Below are 15,346 nucleotides of genomic sequence, written 5' to 3' on the forward strand. Positions count from 1 at the left end.
CCTCACAAAGAGAGAGAGAGAGAGAGAGAGAGAGAGAGAGAGAGAGAGAGAGAGAGAGAGAGAGAGAGAGAGAGAGAATGATAGAGAAAATAAGACATAGAGAGGGACAGAGAGATAATGAGGGGAGAGAGAGTGGAAGAGGGGGAATGTGAGAGTGAGAGAGATTAAGAGAGAGAGAGAGAGAGAGAGAGAGAATGATAGAGAAAATGTGAGAAAGAATAAGTGAGAGAGAGGGAGAGATTGAGAGAGAGAGAGAGAGAGAGAGAGAGAGAGAGAGAGAGAGATGACCTTTTAGTTACATGGTGCCTTGCAGGTTTTCTCATGGCTTGTGAGGCATGTCCAGAGATCATCCTTGAGATGATCACGCTCTTAGAGGCTTCTTGCAGTCAGCTTCATGGACAGAGAGATCCCCATCCCTCCACCATGAATCTTGTTGGATCGTTAGAGAGCATGCTCGAGATTCTACATTTCCTCGATGATGTTGAGTCTTTAACTACATGGCTAGAGATGCGATGTGTGCATCACAGCTTATCTCATCAAGAGGTTTCCAGATTGCCCACCTCTATCAAAGAGAGGACGTTACAGCTCTTCGTTTGTGAGGATGGGTAGTCGCGAGACTACCCATCCTCACAAACGAGACTACCCTTGAGTGGCCCTGTAGTCGCGAGACTACAGGGCCACTCAAGGTGGCTTGGTGCACCCATGCAGTTATGGTAGCCCACATTCTATTGTGATATGTTGCATATTATGGTGCCATGCCCCAGATTGCCGACCTCTATCAAAGAGAGGATGTTATAGCTCTTCGTTTGTGAGGATGGGTGAGTCGCGAGACTACAAGGCCACTTAAGGTGGCTTGGTGCACCCATGCAGTTATGGTAGCCCACATTCTATTGTGATATGTTGCATATTATGGTGCCATGCCCATCATCACACGAGATTCCTATCTAATTTGCATAGGAGTTATACGCCGATTTCATGTTAGGGTTCGAGGTAGACTACCATGATCGTTATCAACTCGACAGTTGGCCATGGTGTAGGTTGGCTTTAGGACCAAGACAAGAGGCCCAGGGAGCAAGCTAGGTGTCTCCCCCTTGCACTTTGCGCACCATGTGTTTTGGAGATGCTCCCTTTTTCCATAGTGCATGAGCTTGGTGTACAAATATGTCACCAATTTCATCATGCTACAGAGCATTCGTACATGCGGTGGCTCTCTTCTCAGAGCCAACCACTACCATAGTACTCTCCAAAACCCTTCTAGAGTAATTTAATTATGATGTGTATTTCTATGTTGGGGAGTTTTCCACCAATATTTTATCTTGTTTGTGCAAGACTCCACACTATTTCATATAGTGTGGGGTGTGTCTGTGGAGCGAGCATGAGTTAGTGAGCAGATTGGGCTATTGACAACTTGAGTGAGCAAGAGTGAGCCAAAATAAGTATGGATATGTACAAATGTAGTAATTAATCACTCATAAAGGAGTACTAAACTACCTATATTTACTAACAACAAATAACAAGTTGATCATGAATTGACAAGCAATTTACAAGTAATACAACATAAAAAATATACCAGTGGTAATACACTGAGGAATAAGTAACATTATAGTGCTAGTTTTTAGAAGAATCTGAGACACATGGCATTTCATGATACTTCAAAAAGTTGGAATTTCTACCACATGCTAGTATTTCTACCATCACAAAATAGTGTTATACTAGGTATTCCCAGTCTACCAAAAAGGACTACAACATAAAAGGAGGCAAAGGAACTCTGGCCTAATGTGAAGTGGAAGGGTAGCTCCTTACAACTTTTGTGAGCATGTCCTTCAAAACATGTTGAGCTATTTTTTCTTGATTGATGTGCATACTATTATTCACATCTTGTCCAAGCACCATCGAAAACACAAAATATATATTCTTGCAAGTAAGATATGTCTTCTTGTTGTTTACCCTTTCCATAAATGCACCACATGAATAGGAGGGTTGCTTTTGTATTATCACTTCAAATGGTGGCATCCCCTGCTCAGCATCCTTTGTTTTCACATAGAACATTTCTTTGACACCAGCCTTATATACGACTCCGCTAACAATCTCTAATTTCATGTCCAATGCTTGCAGCTTTAGATATACCTCTTCTATAGGGAAAATTATGGCTTTTTTCCCTAAGAAGGTCATTTGTCACCATGTGAAGTTGTGGATGTTGGGATATCCTAACGTGAAATAACAATATCAAAACCTGCACACGAATAAGCTTTTGTGCTTCCCCAATTTTCAAGGAGGTGCCCTTTACAATGGGCCATACATTAGGAACATGAGGGGGTGGATGTAAAACTAGTGTCTGAATCTTCCATGTGTCTCACATCAGTATTGCAGAAATAGCACATCTTATCTTTTGTCCATTGTGACAACTGATAGTAGTCACTTGAAAAGCAAGGAGTGGCATCCCCACCTCACAACTGCAAATCACATTTACGACCCTTTGCCCAATAATGGCACTTTACCCTGCTTGTCTTTGGAACTCTCCTAATAGCCCACTTTGTATCATGAAATTCTTTTTCCATTTCTACTAGTTGTTTGTCTGTATCATGCTCCAAGTCTATCATTTCATCCTTTGCCTTTACAGAGTCCACCCGGTCTACTGTCACAGAGTCAAATTCTGGTCTATGACTACAATTAGCAGCATTTTCCTCTTCTCCGTGGTGGTGAAGATGTCTGTTTGCTCGAATAGTCTTCTTCTCCCCCTTGAATTTTATCCTGTTTGTCTGTAAACATTGGAGTTCCCAATACTGCATCACCAACTATTCGTGAAGTGGCTCCAGGAGATGGCTGGTCTTTCACCCTTGACAAAGTTCTATCCATTAGCATTTGAAGATCAGGTCCACTACCAATGTATTTTCCCTCCATGAAAGCTAGTTGTCGAGCGCATTGCAAGATTGCATTTATCAAATTCGTGACACAAGCATCATTGAGGCTAATTTTGTGCTTATAACCCTCTCCTACTAGCCAACTCCCATGCTTTGATTTCGATAGATTAGTCATGGGCACCAATACATTGATTGTGGGATCCCCACCCTGCACACACACAAGATTCTTAGGTCTTGAAATGATCTCATTTTAAGAAGAAAACATATATCATACAAACAACAAAGAGATTTTATGCACCTATACAAGAAAGTGTCCCTAGTGTCCTACTCTAAAATGCCACCAACTGAGCTAGCTATCAAGTTTTATGATGCTCTTATCTGCAGCTTTACATGTTGCGCACCAAGCATGAATTTTTCTAAACTATATAAGAGCATCATCTTTTGTATTGTATGTCCACTTTTCACACATTGCAACGTGAACCTCTCTATACTATGAGAAAATATATTTTTTGGTATGAACATTAAGGCTATCTCTCCAATGAAAAAGGCATGAGCGTTCTTTTTCAACCATCTTTTCATCATTATTGTAAACGCTACGAATAGCATTCCAATTAGCTCTTGCCTCATCAACCCCATAAATCCACAAACATTTTATGGCTTCCCTCGTTGCTCAATCATAACTATATTTAGATTCTTCGAGAATAAGACATGCACCTCTTCACCATCTTCCTTGAACTCACATGTGGAAATTGTTAACAACTCTTAGATACTGAAAACCAAATTAAAATACGAGAGAAGTGTGCAATCATCTTACTGAACTCACATGTGGCAATTGTTAACAACTCTTAGATACTGAAAATAAAATTAAAATATTAGAGAAGTGTGCAAGGGAACTATTTGGACACTGAAAATAAAATTAAAATATGAGAGAAGTGTGCAAGGAAACTATTGATCAGTGAAGGCTACTAAAAATGAAACTACTCATCTCACAAGGGGTTATACACGTGTGGCGGCCATCATATGACATCCCTCAATTCTATGAACGTGATCAAAGAAAACCCAAGAGTGTTGCAAATCATCATCACCATCGTCAGCATCCATTCAATCCACAATGTCCACCCCTGAGCCTGGTCCTATTGTTGACATCTTAAATACAAAACATCTCTCATCCAAATTTTGATCTTGTAAGAGGAAACGACTACTGTGGGGAAGAATGCAAAATGACTTTTTCTCTTCAGTTCCAGGATTGCTCCTATCCCTTCACCTTGTGGTCAATTAGTCTTTCGACTTTGCATGACCATTTATGTCAGCCTACACAACAAAACACCGTGTTTTGAAATTTCCAACTACAATACATAAAAGTACTAGGAATCACTTACTTGCTAAGCTTCAACAATCCTTGGATATCTTGTGCCATCTCAGAAAACTCTTTCTCAGACATGTGTTCTCCCACCTTTTTATCTTCATCTGTAAATGCTTTCAAAATTAAAGCAATAATCATCTGAATATTTCTAAGACCTACATTGTGGTCCATGCTAACTACTTGAGCAACAAGGTCTTTTGTGTTTCTTAAAGTTTCTCTACACATCCCCTTTGGTACCTGATGTGTATGCATCCCCTTTGGTACCTGGTTGTATAAACAATCTTTACACATCCCCTTTGGTACCTGGTTGTATAAACAATATGTTATGGTGGGAAGAGTCTTTGGGCATAAAGTAGTATACACAAAATAAGCACTCCAAGTTCCCAAAACTACCCATTGCCAAAGCCCTTTGGAGGAGACTTTAATAATTTCCCTTTCCAATAAAGTCTATTTGGAACCTTTGAATGGGCAAGGAACGAACATCTTTCATTCATACACTAATAGGTTCCACTAGAAAAGCTTTTTCTTAGAATAAATGTTTTGTTGGATTTGATTTGTGTGTGAGGTTTTTTCCATGCATTTACATCGTACTTCTATTCCATTCCCTCCATCCCTTTTCCATTTATCAATTCATAAATATAATTCCCAACACAAAGCTTAGGTAGATCAGTCACTTTACCCTTGTATTCACATTCTTCCACCAACTTTCTGAGGAGATCACTACAGGGAAGAGTTTGAATTATTTGGAATGCTGACACTGGTTCTTGAAAGATAGTCTCTACTTCAATATCGCAGTACAATGTTTTCATCGCATGATCCTTCTTGTTTGACTTCCTCATCAATTACTCTGTGAAAGAATATCACTCTATCAAAATTTCTATGGCACAAAAAGTCAAAAGTTTCACTTTATTTTACAGAAAGAAAAAGGGAGTACTACTCAAATTGGAGAGTTGAAACCCGCACTTTGTTGTGTTACATTGGTGTTGCAGTGCGACCTAGAAGACTCTGGGTTGCTTTGATCTACTCTTGCTAAAAAGCACAAAGATAAACTACATTCACGTATGAAATGTGTCTCACTGTCAATCCCTTTATAGATAGGGGTTGTACAAAGAGCTTGATAAACCCCATCCGTTTCAATCAATGCCTCTCTAACACCACATCATGATTGCAATTAAGCTTTTCTTACAGCATTTTATGCAAAGCCACAACCTTTCTATCCATGAAAGGAAATTGCTCTAACATTTTCCAAGAAAACCTTTGTAGAAGACCTATAACATTAATAGATTAATGATTTATTTACTATTTTACATTCACTTTTATTTCATTTTGATATCTTCTCAACCTCACATATATTATCGATTAGTTATAATTTATTTAAAACATTGCTATATGTTATTCAATAAAAAAATTTCAAAATAAGTTTTTCTATAATATATTATCGATTAGTTATAATTCAATTAAAACATTGCTATATATTATTCAGTAAAAAATTATCAAATAAGTTTTGCTATTTTAATTAAAAAATAATATTTATCAATAATGATTTAAAAAATTCTATTTTATGTGAATAATAATCTAATCTTTAAATTAAAAAAATATTTTCTTATGATTTATTTAAATATTTTTATTTAACAAGAGATAAGTACATATATATATTTACATGAATAAATATATATGTATGTATATTTATTGATATTTTTAATAGTTTATAAGTTTTAATACACATAGATATATATATATATATTAATTTTTTTAATAATACATCAATAATTTATAAGTGTATATATATATATATATATATATGTATGTATGTATGTATGTATGTATGTATGTATGTATGTATGTATGCATAACCACATCGCCGCATTGTGTCATTTAGAATTTTTCAAAGTACTACCTGGGCATTTGTTTTCTCAACCTTAAACTCTTTGATTGCAATAGTAAGCAACTCGCATAGAAATGGATGATAAACATGTGCACTCATAGTCATCCAGCCCTACAACGGTGCGCATGATCAAAGTGGACCCATTGGTTTTCAAGAGGGCCTCCTGGCCTCATTTGGTACACCAAGTCCACCGATGACATTTTAAATACAAAGAGCTCATTGCTACTTCCCATCTAATGGGGCAAAAGGATGCTGTGGAAAAAAGGGTATTGTCTACTGGTCTTCTCCTTCAAATCAAGAAGTGCCTCTAAACCCATAGCACATCCTTTGACATTCTGTCGTGCAATGTCCATCGACCTGTGAATCCTACATGCAATTAATTTTAGTAATTAAAGATTATTTCAAAGGCCCTATATACAAAGTATAGCGAACCAACACTCAAAATGGCATTACCTCTTCCTTTGCACTAGTGGTGTAATCTTCTCCAATAGTTTCTCAACGATAAGCTCTCCCTCTTCAATATCAACTTCATTCTCATCAACCAGCATTTGTATAACTATATCTTGGGCCACGAAGGTCTCAATTTTCTTACATTTACCTTGAATATTGTGGATGGCCTTCTCCCTCACCAAAGAGTCAACAAATTCCTCAGCTACTCTCAGAGAGACTGGATGAGAGTGATACCCTTGACGGTTTCCTACTCTTTTAATAGAACGAGAAAATAATCCTCTCCTACATAATCTTGACAACTGGGCTAGTTAGACGGTCAATCACTAGGGCTGGCTAGTTAGAAGGTCGGTCACTAGGGCCAAGCATCACTTTTTTTTAGGGTTGTATCTCATTCCGGCTTCTTTGCATTCTGCTAACGACTTGGTGAAGAAAACTAAGAGGGGAAGCAAGCAAAGAGCTTGCTTGCACCAGGTCGACACGCACGGGCCAGCAGGTAAGCTCTTAAATTCTCATTTTCTAAAATGTATTCTCCTCATCTCTGCTAGTGCTGTACTAAGGCCATATTTGCCCAAGCGCTGATAGTCGTTGGTGCTGAGGCGGACTAGAAAACGATGCACTTGGGCTGCCATGACAGCAAGTGCATAGGGCATGAAGTGCCGGCTTCATTGTAAGCGCCGGCTTCGTTATATGCAGGCAATCCCTCAACGGGGCAGACATCAAAGGAGCAACGGTTGGGCTCTATCGATTAGTCCTCTTGTCTGGTTTTTAATGACTACCATTATAGCCCCAGCCCAAGTGCTGATGCTTGGGCAAACATAGCCTTAGCACATAGGGCCTTAGTGCAGTGCTTCGGCTCTGTTGATTAGTCCTCTTGTGTGGTGTTTATTGACTACCATGATAGCTCGAGCCCAAGCGTTGGTGCTTGGGCAAATATAGCCTTAGTGCATGGGTATGAAGCACCAATGCTTGGTCTAAAATAGCCTTGCATGAAACACTGGCTTCGTTGAGATATGCATGGAGCTATCTCAACACCAACAACCTTTCTAAAAGGAATAGGGTTTGTGTTTAATGCTTGGCGCGAGCCCGAGCATCGGCGCTTGGGCTAACATGGGCTTAGAGAAATAGGGCATCAAAGCTGCACTATGGCCTTCAAGTTGTAAGCATGGCCCTCAAGCTGCAACTATGATGGATGCCCTCAACCATGATGGCCCAAGCTTAAGCACCGACACTTGGGCTAACATGACATTAGTGCATAGGGCCATTGTAATAAGCGGCGGGTTGCCTTTCAAGTTGCAAGAATGGGCTAACATGGCCCTCAAGCTCGGGCTGAATGACCTCAAAACCTACTTGCACACCTGGACAATGGTATGCCCAAGCCCAAGTGTCGGTGCTTGGGCTTTCCTGGCCTTAGTGCACATGATGCACATGCATCTCACCACCTAAGTGCTTGGGTTGTCTTTGATATATGAGAGCGAGAATACATGGTCTAATTACATAGACTTTGCCATCTATGGTTTGCTTTAATAGGAGATCATCATTCTGCCACAGAAGAAGAGACAAATTATGAAATAGCTTCAAATGCAGTCAGCAATGATTGTGAGTGAAATCTTGCAAGGCATTACTTATATTTCACAATCCTCTTTAAGATGAATTTATAAGATGAATTTCTTTCATTACTTATATTTCACAATGCTCTTTAAGATGAATTTATAAGTTGAATTTCTTTCATTTCATGCTGCTCTAATAGCCACGTCTCAAGCCAAGGAGCCTACACCTTTGCCACAAGAAGAGGTTGAGTCTAGTAGAGTGATGATTTCTCACCTATCCAGGCATCAACACAATCAATGCCTATGTAAGCATGCTTGTATGTTGTAATGTAATTTTAAATATGTAACCTAAGTCTAATTTTCTTGTAGAATTATAAAAAGAGAAACAAGCAAAAGAGCACATTGTAGCCCATGGCTACTAAGGAGGAGCTTGTAACAAGCACTATAGATTTAGACAATGTTGCGATTATGAAAGGCAGTGATATTCTCTCTTTGGGTAGGATCTTGGATGTTTCAAAATCTCCACCTATTCCCTTGTGTTGCATGTTTGTTTATCCCACAATTTGAGGGCTTATGTGTGATTTGTCTCTTCTCAAGTAGCATTGGAAGGAGAGACTTATTGTCCACAGAAAGGTGTTTTTGTTGTCTCTATCACTTCTCCACCTAGAGAATAAATTATTGTGAATGATGAGACTTAAGATTCATGGGGTTTCCATTGGCAAGAGGTGAATAAAGAAATTGAGCAAGATCTCAAAGGTAAAAAGAGCCTTGCATTCATGTTTTACATATGGTGAAATTGGTACATGTGTCTCTTTATGCTTTATGAGAGAGATTGTAGAGAGTGAGGAGTGTGTGTGTGTGTGTGAGAGAGAGAGAGAGAGAGAGAGTTGAGAGGAGATGCTTGCTCTTAGTACATGTGCCTCTTTATGCTTTATGAGAAAGTGTAGAGAGTGAGAGAGGTGTGTCTCTGAAAGGTAGCAAACCCCTTCTTAACAATAAGAGGAAGGCTTGGGAGATTAGAGCTAACTACCACTAGTGAAGCTTAGTGGTCATGAATATTCCAGGCTTGGAAGAAAGCTAAGTGTCCTCATGAAGATGATTGTTTCCTATTTCCATTATTGATTGAATAAGAAAGAGTTCTTGAAGGGGTAGAAACATACCATAACACTAACTATTCTTTCTCTCCTTCTCATCATTATTCACCTAATAGCCCTTTTGGCCTCAAGAAAGAACCGCTAGAATAACCTAACATAGAGGTTCCTAGAAATCTCAACCAAACAAGAAGAGGTAATGATGGCCTTGGCAAAAGAAGATTATGAAACCATGATCCATGTGGGTACTCCTCTTAATTCTTCAAGCTTTACTAGAAATCATGCCGTTTACAAATAGGATTTTGGTAGAAGATTACACTATAAGGTACAGTAAAGGTAAGAAAAAGCCAAGGGTGCCATTTCCAATTAGAGCTCCCACACTAGAGTTGATCAATTTATAGACTAGGAGTGATAAATGCACATTATGGGAGAACATGGCTAAGCATGCAAAGCTTGTTAATCCATAGTTGTTCGATGATCTCCTAGAGATTTATCTTGTGTCTTATGTCATTATTTATAATTACTACAGAGAAGAAGCACCCAATAACACACATAAGGGGTGGTTATGAAAGAATATCAGATAAAGTGCACATCACAAATGACACATGGAATTCTTTAAGAGTGATAAACATACACAAAGATATACTATATTGTAACTATGGGCCTTAGAGTGGACCCATGCTATCACCCAACCAACAACACACATGATTTTTCTTACCAAGCATGGGAGGAACATGCTTGATGTAGTAATACTAGCCACATAGAGATTCATGAAGTTGATTGTGGTGCTTATAGATCAGAACTAAAGGAAAGATGTGATTTATATAACCTTATCAATATCTAGTGAGACATGAATAGAGGTCTAGAGCAATAGATAATAACATACTATTATCATTGATTGCGATATCTCCTAGCCTATGTGCACACAATGTTAGAAGATATGATCAACAAATGGTTATGGATATCATGGCCTTACTTCTTACTTCAAAAGAATCCTTTGATGGATATATGAGCATAGGAATATAAATATGCCCTTGGCGACTTAGCCTTTAGGTCGTAGATAACCTCGTGAGGATAGGACTTACATCAGGTAGGGGGGATTTAATCAATTCTATGGGTTAAAAAGATGCTCTCTACTACACATGAGGGCAAGTTATAAATCTCATGAAAAGTTAAATGTTTATGAGAAAGCTAGCCATGTCCATGCTCTACTAGTTAATTTATATATAAGTCAATTTCTCCTAATGCAAAGACACAATTCCTCGTGCCAATTAAGTGTACTTTGCTCTTATCTATGTGTAAGGTGTGAGAGAGTTGAGAGTTGAGCCTAATAGATTCATAGTACATGTGATGTTCCTTACTAGTAGGGAGTGAGAGGTGTGTATATCCTTGCAAGTGTGGATATAACCCCAAAGGTGAGGGAGCTTGGTGGTGATATCCAAGGAGGTAGAGCTGCACAACAAGTTCCACACTTGTGCACTCAATTGTGTACTTAGAGGACCAAGATCAGGAGGGGGATAAGGTCCCTATGATGGTTGTACTTCCTTTTTTGTACTTGTTTCTTGCTTTCTTTCAATGAATTGAGCTCTGGGAGGGGACATGAAAGGGTCACAACACCAATGCAACTCTTATTAGGTAGTCTAGGAATGAGTTGATTGATCTAACATCGATCACATAGGGGTTGTAAGATTCAGCAAACAGATTTGCGAGAGTGTGAAATCCCAACTGGGGCAATTTGCTACATTATGTAGTCCACGGTAGTAGAAGCACTATAATGAGATGATTAACACTTTCTACCCTTTGAATTATTTCTTTTTGGGTGAAGAAAACTTGATTTCCTAATGGAGTTCCTTGCGCTTGAGGTGTCTCAAGCATCTATCCTATTGATTGGGTCATGTAGGTACCACTTGATGATGCAAGGGGTGATATATCTATCTTTGATGGTTCAGGAGCAACCATGTCTTGAGCCAATATTTTTGCACTTGTTACATGTGAATGAAAACACTGTGAAGTTTCATGACCCAAAGTTTTGCAATGTTTACATTATTAAGATATTGGCGCTTTGGGTATGGTAGTTTGAGTTATGTTGGTTTTGATGACATTGTCTACATCTTATTCTATTGACAATCTTGCTTGATTTCATAGGTTGTAAGCACATCCTCCTCTTGGAATTTTCTTTCATAGCTCTTGAGTGCACTATAGAATCAGCCAATTTTAGAGATAAATTTTTGTTTACTCCTTGCTTATCTACTTTAGACTAGAAGGACTTTCAACATGTTATCATCTAAATGGATTTTATACATAATATTGATTGAAAGAATCTCAATTTAAGACTATGATTAAATTATGCAAAGTGTTCTCTTCACTCCCACAAGAAAACATCACTTTAATTATACGTCATTGAGTTTCTCCTAGTCCTCACGATGGGTTTTCATATGCATGATGTGATCGTGTATGGTTTCCTCATGTTTTTACTTTATTATTTTGAGTTCTCTTATTGCACTACATCTAAGACCTTGCCTCAAGAATTCGGAGATGAAATCTTCCTTTAGAGTTCTAAATTTCACCTTAATAATCTCTGGTCTCAAAGTGATGAGCCTTACCCATTCATTGATTACAAAGTCAAGGCATGTACTTTGGTGGGATATCAAGATTTCCAAAACAAAAGCTTCACAAGTGTGTCTAAATTTCTCAAGGTACTCCACAAGGTTACTTGTTCCATCAAACTTAGCCATAAGCTTAGAATTTTCCACCGAGATGGGTTTAAGTACATGAGCCATTTTCTAATAAGGTGGTTTTAAGTATATAAGCCATCTTCTAAATATTGCACATTTGGCTAGATGTTGTCCACCATATCGAGTGTTTAAATTGGGAACTATCGGGTGTCCAAGTGCTCACCATAATGGCTACTCCTCATATAGGGGGCCTTGCAAAGTAGAGAACACAATAGAAGCAACACGAGGGTGGATCATTGAGAAAATGTTTTTCTGGTAGTCCCCTCAATGTCCACTTGTAGGTGAGGTGAACTACCTCTTTCGGTACAATGTCGAGTCAATGAAGATGGTGCTACATCAAATCTCTCCCAATATAACATAGAGCTTAACTTGATTTACCAAGTATTTTTAAAGGTGTTTTTATATTTTTTATTTAAGTTTAAATGCCTAAAAATATTTAAAAATAATATTTTATGCTTCCACTATATGGGGAAAGATCAACATAATGTGAATCTAAGGTAAAATTACAAATCTAATGGTTGGATTTTTGTATATCTCATTTGTAAAATTTATTTTAATTGTTAGAAGCCTTGTAACTCGTTTTTAATTTAATTATTAAAAAAAGAAAATTAAACATCTATAGATTAAAACTTTATGGAGTACCTTTTGCCATGAATCCTTGAAAAAAAATTGACTCAATTTGATTAAGGAAAGTGCCATTTTTAATCATCACAAGTAAAAGTCTTGATTTTGTGTCCCCTCTCCTCTTTGAAGCTTATAGTTAACTTTGGAAATCTAGGATTGGTTATCTACCAAGCTTAGAGATGATGCCATGTATAAGCCTTGGGGTGGACACACATCTTACATGTGTTAACTTGTGTCCACACATCAGCTTGGAGAGGATTCACATAAGCACTAAACCATCGCACCTTGCCACCTCCATCGTCCATGTCAGCTTGGTCAACCTAGTTGACGTTCCATCACATCATCAATGCCACATCATATTTCCACCTTTGCATGACACCTCACATATATTGACATGGCATGCTCACATCAACTAAGGTCATGTCATACACGTCACATCAACTAAGGCCATGTCATACACATGTCCACATTATTCGTCTACATGTCAATCCATGCGTCCCATCTGGAATTGCTATGTCAGTTTGTATGGTATCATGTGGCACCCAAGTTGCCATGTGGCATTCATGATCCCACATCATCACCTCCATCTTCCATGGCTCCATGCATGTATACATTCTTATTTAAATTATATTAAAATGATATTTTATTAATCTAACTACCTAATGGTGTTTGATTTAACTTCATGCAAGAAAAAAACATAATATAAAATCTATTAAAAATAAAAAATAATTTTTTTAACTTTTTAATTACAAAGAATTAATATAAACTTTGAAAAAGTTAAAAAGTGAAAGTTATCTTTTTAATTCAATAAATAATAAGTTAAAATTTTATTTTATTAAATTAATATAAAATATTAAATTAAAAAAACTCTTGTCACCTTTTAAATATGTATTTGTATTATAGAGGTATTTTTATATATATTACTAAGTAAGATAAAAGAATATTTATTTAATATAAATATAGAGTTTTTCAATAGTTAAATAATTGGTGTGTTAATATAATAATAGATTATTCTATTTTATAAGAATTTTTATGTATCTTGTTATTATAATATAATTTCTACTTTATTTTCATTAGACTAATAATATCCATATGTTTATCTATTTATCTTAAGTAATTTTATTTAAATATAATACAATCTTACACCCAGATGAAACCTTAAGTGCCTAAGTTATTTTTCCTATATAACTACACATCTCTAGGATCATCTCATCATCTCACAACTTAGTTTGAGCTCTCATATATTTCTCTCTATTAGCTTCCTGAAGAATGGATTCTCAAAGTCATAGGAGCCAAAAGCGTGATAGGACTCGACTCTCCCTCTTCTCCCCGTCCAAAAGGCTCTTGGAGAAGGAGAGGAAAAGAATAGCTTGTGAGCAAAAGAGGGAGTGGAGGGGAAAAGGGGAATAACCCTCCTCACCTTGACAGGGGGGACAATTATCCCTTTTAAGGAGAGAAAGGAGGATACTGAGGAATACTATCCCCCCCTCTCAACAAGGGGAGAGGGAATACCATCTCGCCCTCTAAAGAGGGAGATGGGATACTATCCCACGCTATACCCCATCGTAGAGATGTAATAAAAGCTTGGAGTTCAAAGGTGGCAATGCACCAAGAAGCAGTCTAGCACAAGCACATGAAAAACTAGAAGCAATTACTAACCAGACCTCCTAATTCTTGCAGACATGTAGATTTGATTAGGTAAGATTACCAAGATGGTGTGTTAATCCTATTTTAGATTAACAAAGATGCTCCTCCAATTGAAGACATTAATAAGTGTCATGTAAATTCACTATACAAGTTGTACATTTTGAGATACTGGCCACCCAAGGCTGTTAGTAAGTTTTGGGCGCCCAAGTGTGATAAGGGTCAGTTGTATAAAAGAAAATTCTCATAATAAAAAGACATAATACTCCTTTGTGCTATGAGAGTTCTTGCTTTGTCTTGTGAGTAAGAGTGTACTCTAGTGCATGTTCCTTTTCTATGCATGTGTGTGTGGAAGAGTGAGAGGTAGATTGCCTTGCATTATGGTGCAAGTGACTCTGCGGAGGACAACGTGGAGGTAGAGATTGAAGAAGTGGAGCTTCCAAAAGCGAGCTTGGGGAGCCTCAAGGGATGTGAGCTCAAAGCATTGGTAAGTATCCAACGATGGCTGTTGTCTATTGCTTCCTCCAATTATGAATGGGTAGAGTTCTCTCTTGGGAGGTGTGGTAGCTCATAACATTTTTGGCACCGCTACCAAGGAAACACCATTATTTCTTCCATCCTCTTAGAGATTCAACTCCCATTATGCAAGATTCACTATTGCCTTTGCATTTGGAAGGTGCATTGTGAAGAAATTGTGTAGATAAGGTTTAAGTGGTAGAGAAAGAATTACATTAGTTCTAGAAAATTTATTTTTTGGAAGTGTGGATGAGTACTTGGGAGAACTTAGAGGAAATTTACACTTAATTTTACATTCAATTTGCTATTTTCCTCACCAATTCCTATAACGTGAGCTAGCAGTTGGTGACACGTAGTGCATTGTTTTTTCTAAAAATCACGAAAAACTACAAAAAAAGGGAGCTATTGGTTGTGTTCATGTCTTACATTGCATTTCTATTCCTTGGCACAATCTTTCTGGATCAATAGGATATGGAAATCACCTTCTAAACCATCATTTGGTCAGCGAGGCTGTTAATACGTGAAAGTGCAGGAAACCTTTCATGGTGTAAAACATAACCTGCTACTTCACAGCGTGAAACACTTTTTGCAATCAGTACGAGAAATCTTGGGATTACCTTACTAAAATTA

General features: G+C 37.7%; 1 long non-coding RNA gene across 1 annotated transcript; it reads left to right on the forward strand.

The window, feature by feature from the left end:
• The first annotated feature begins 6,812 nt into the window (after window positions 1-6,812).
• LOC147618852 (uncharacterized) lies at window positions 6,813-8,890 on the forward strand. Its single transcript, XR_015262053.1, has 3 exons — window positions 6,813-7,052; window positions 8,087-8,155; window positions 8,307-8,890. It is a non-coding gene; the product is annotated as an uncharacterized LOC147618852 (long non-coding RNA).
• Window positions 8,891-15,346: the final 6,456 nt, after the last annotated feature.

Source organism: Cibotium barometz, chromosome 34 (genome assembly GCF_041138505.1).
Source record: "Cibotium barometz isolate CiBa-2024 chromosome 34, ASM4113850v1, whole genome shotgun sequence".
In the NCBI taxonomy this organism is placed as follows: domain Eukaryota; kingdom Viridiplantae; phylum Streptophyta; class Polypodiopsida; order Cyatheales; family Cibotiaceae; genus Cibotium; species Cibotium barometz.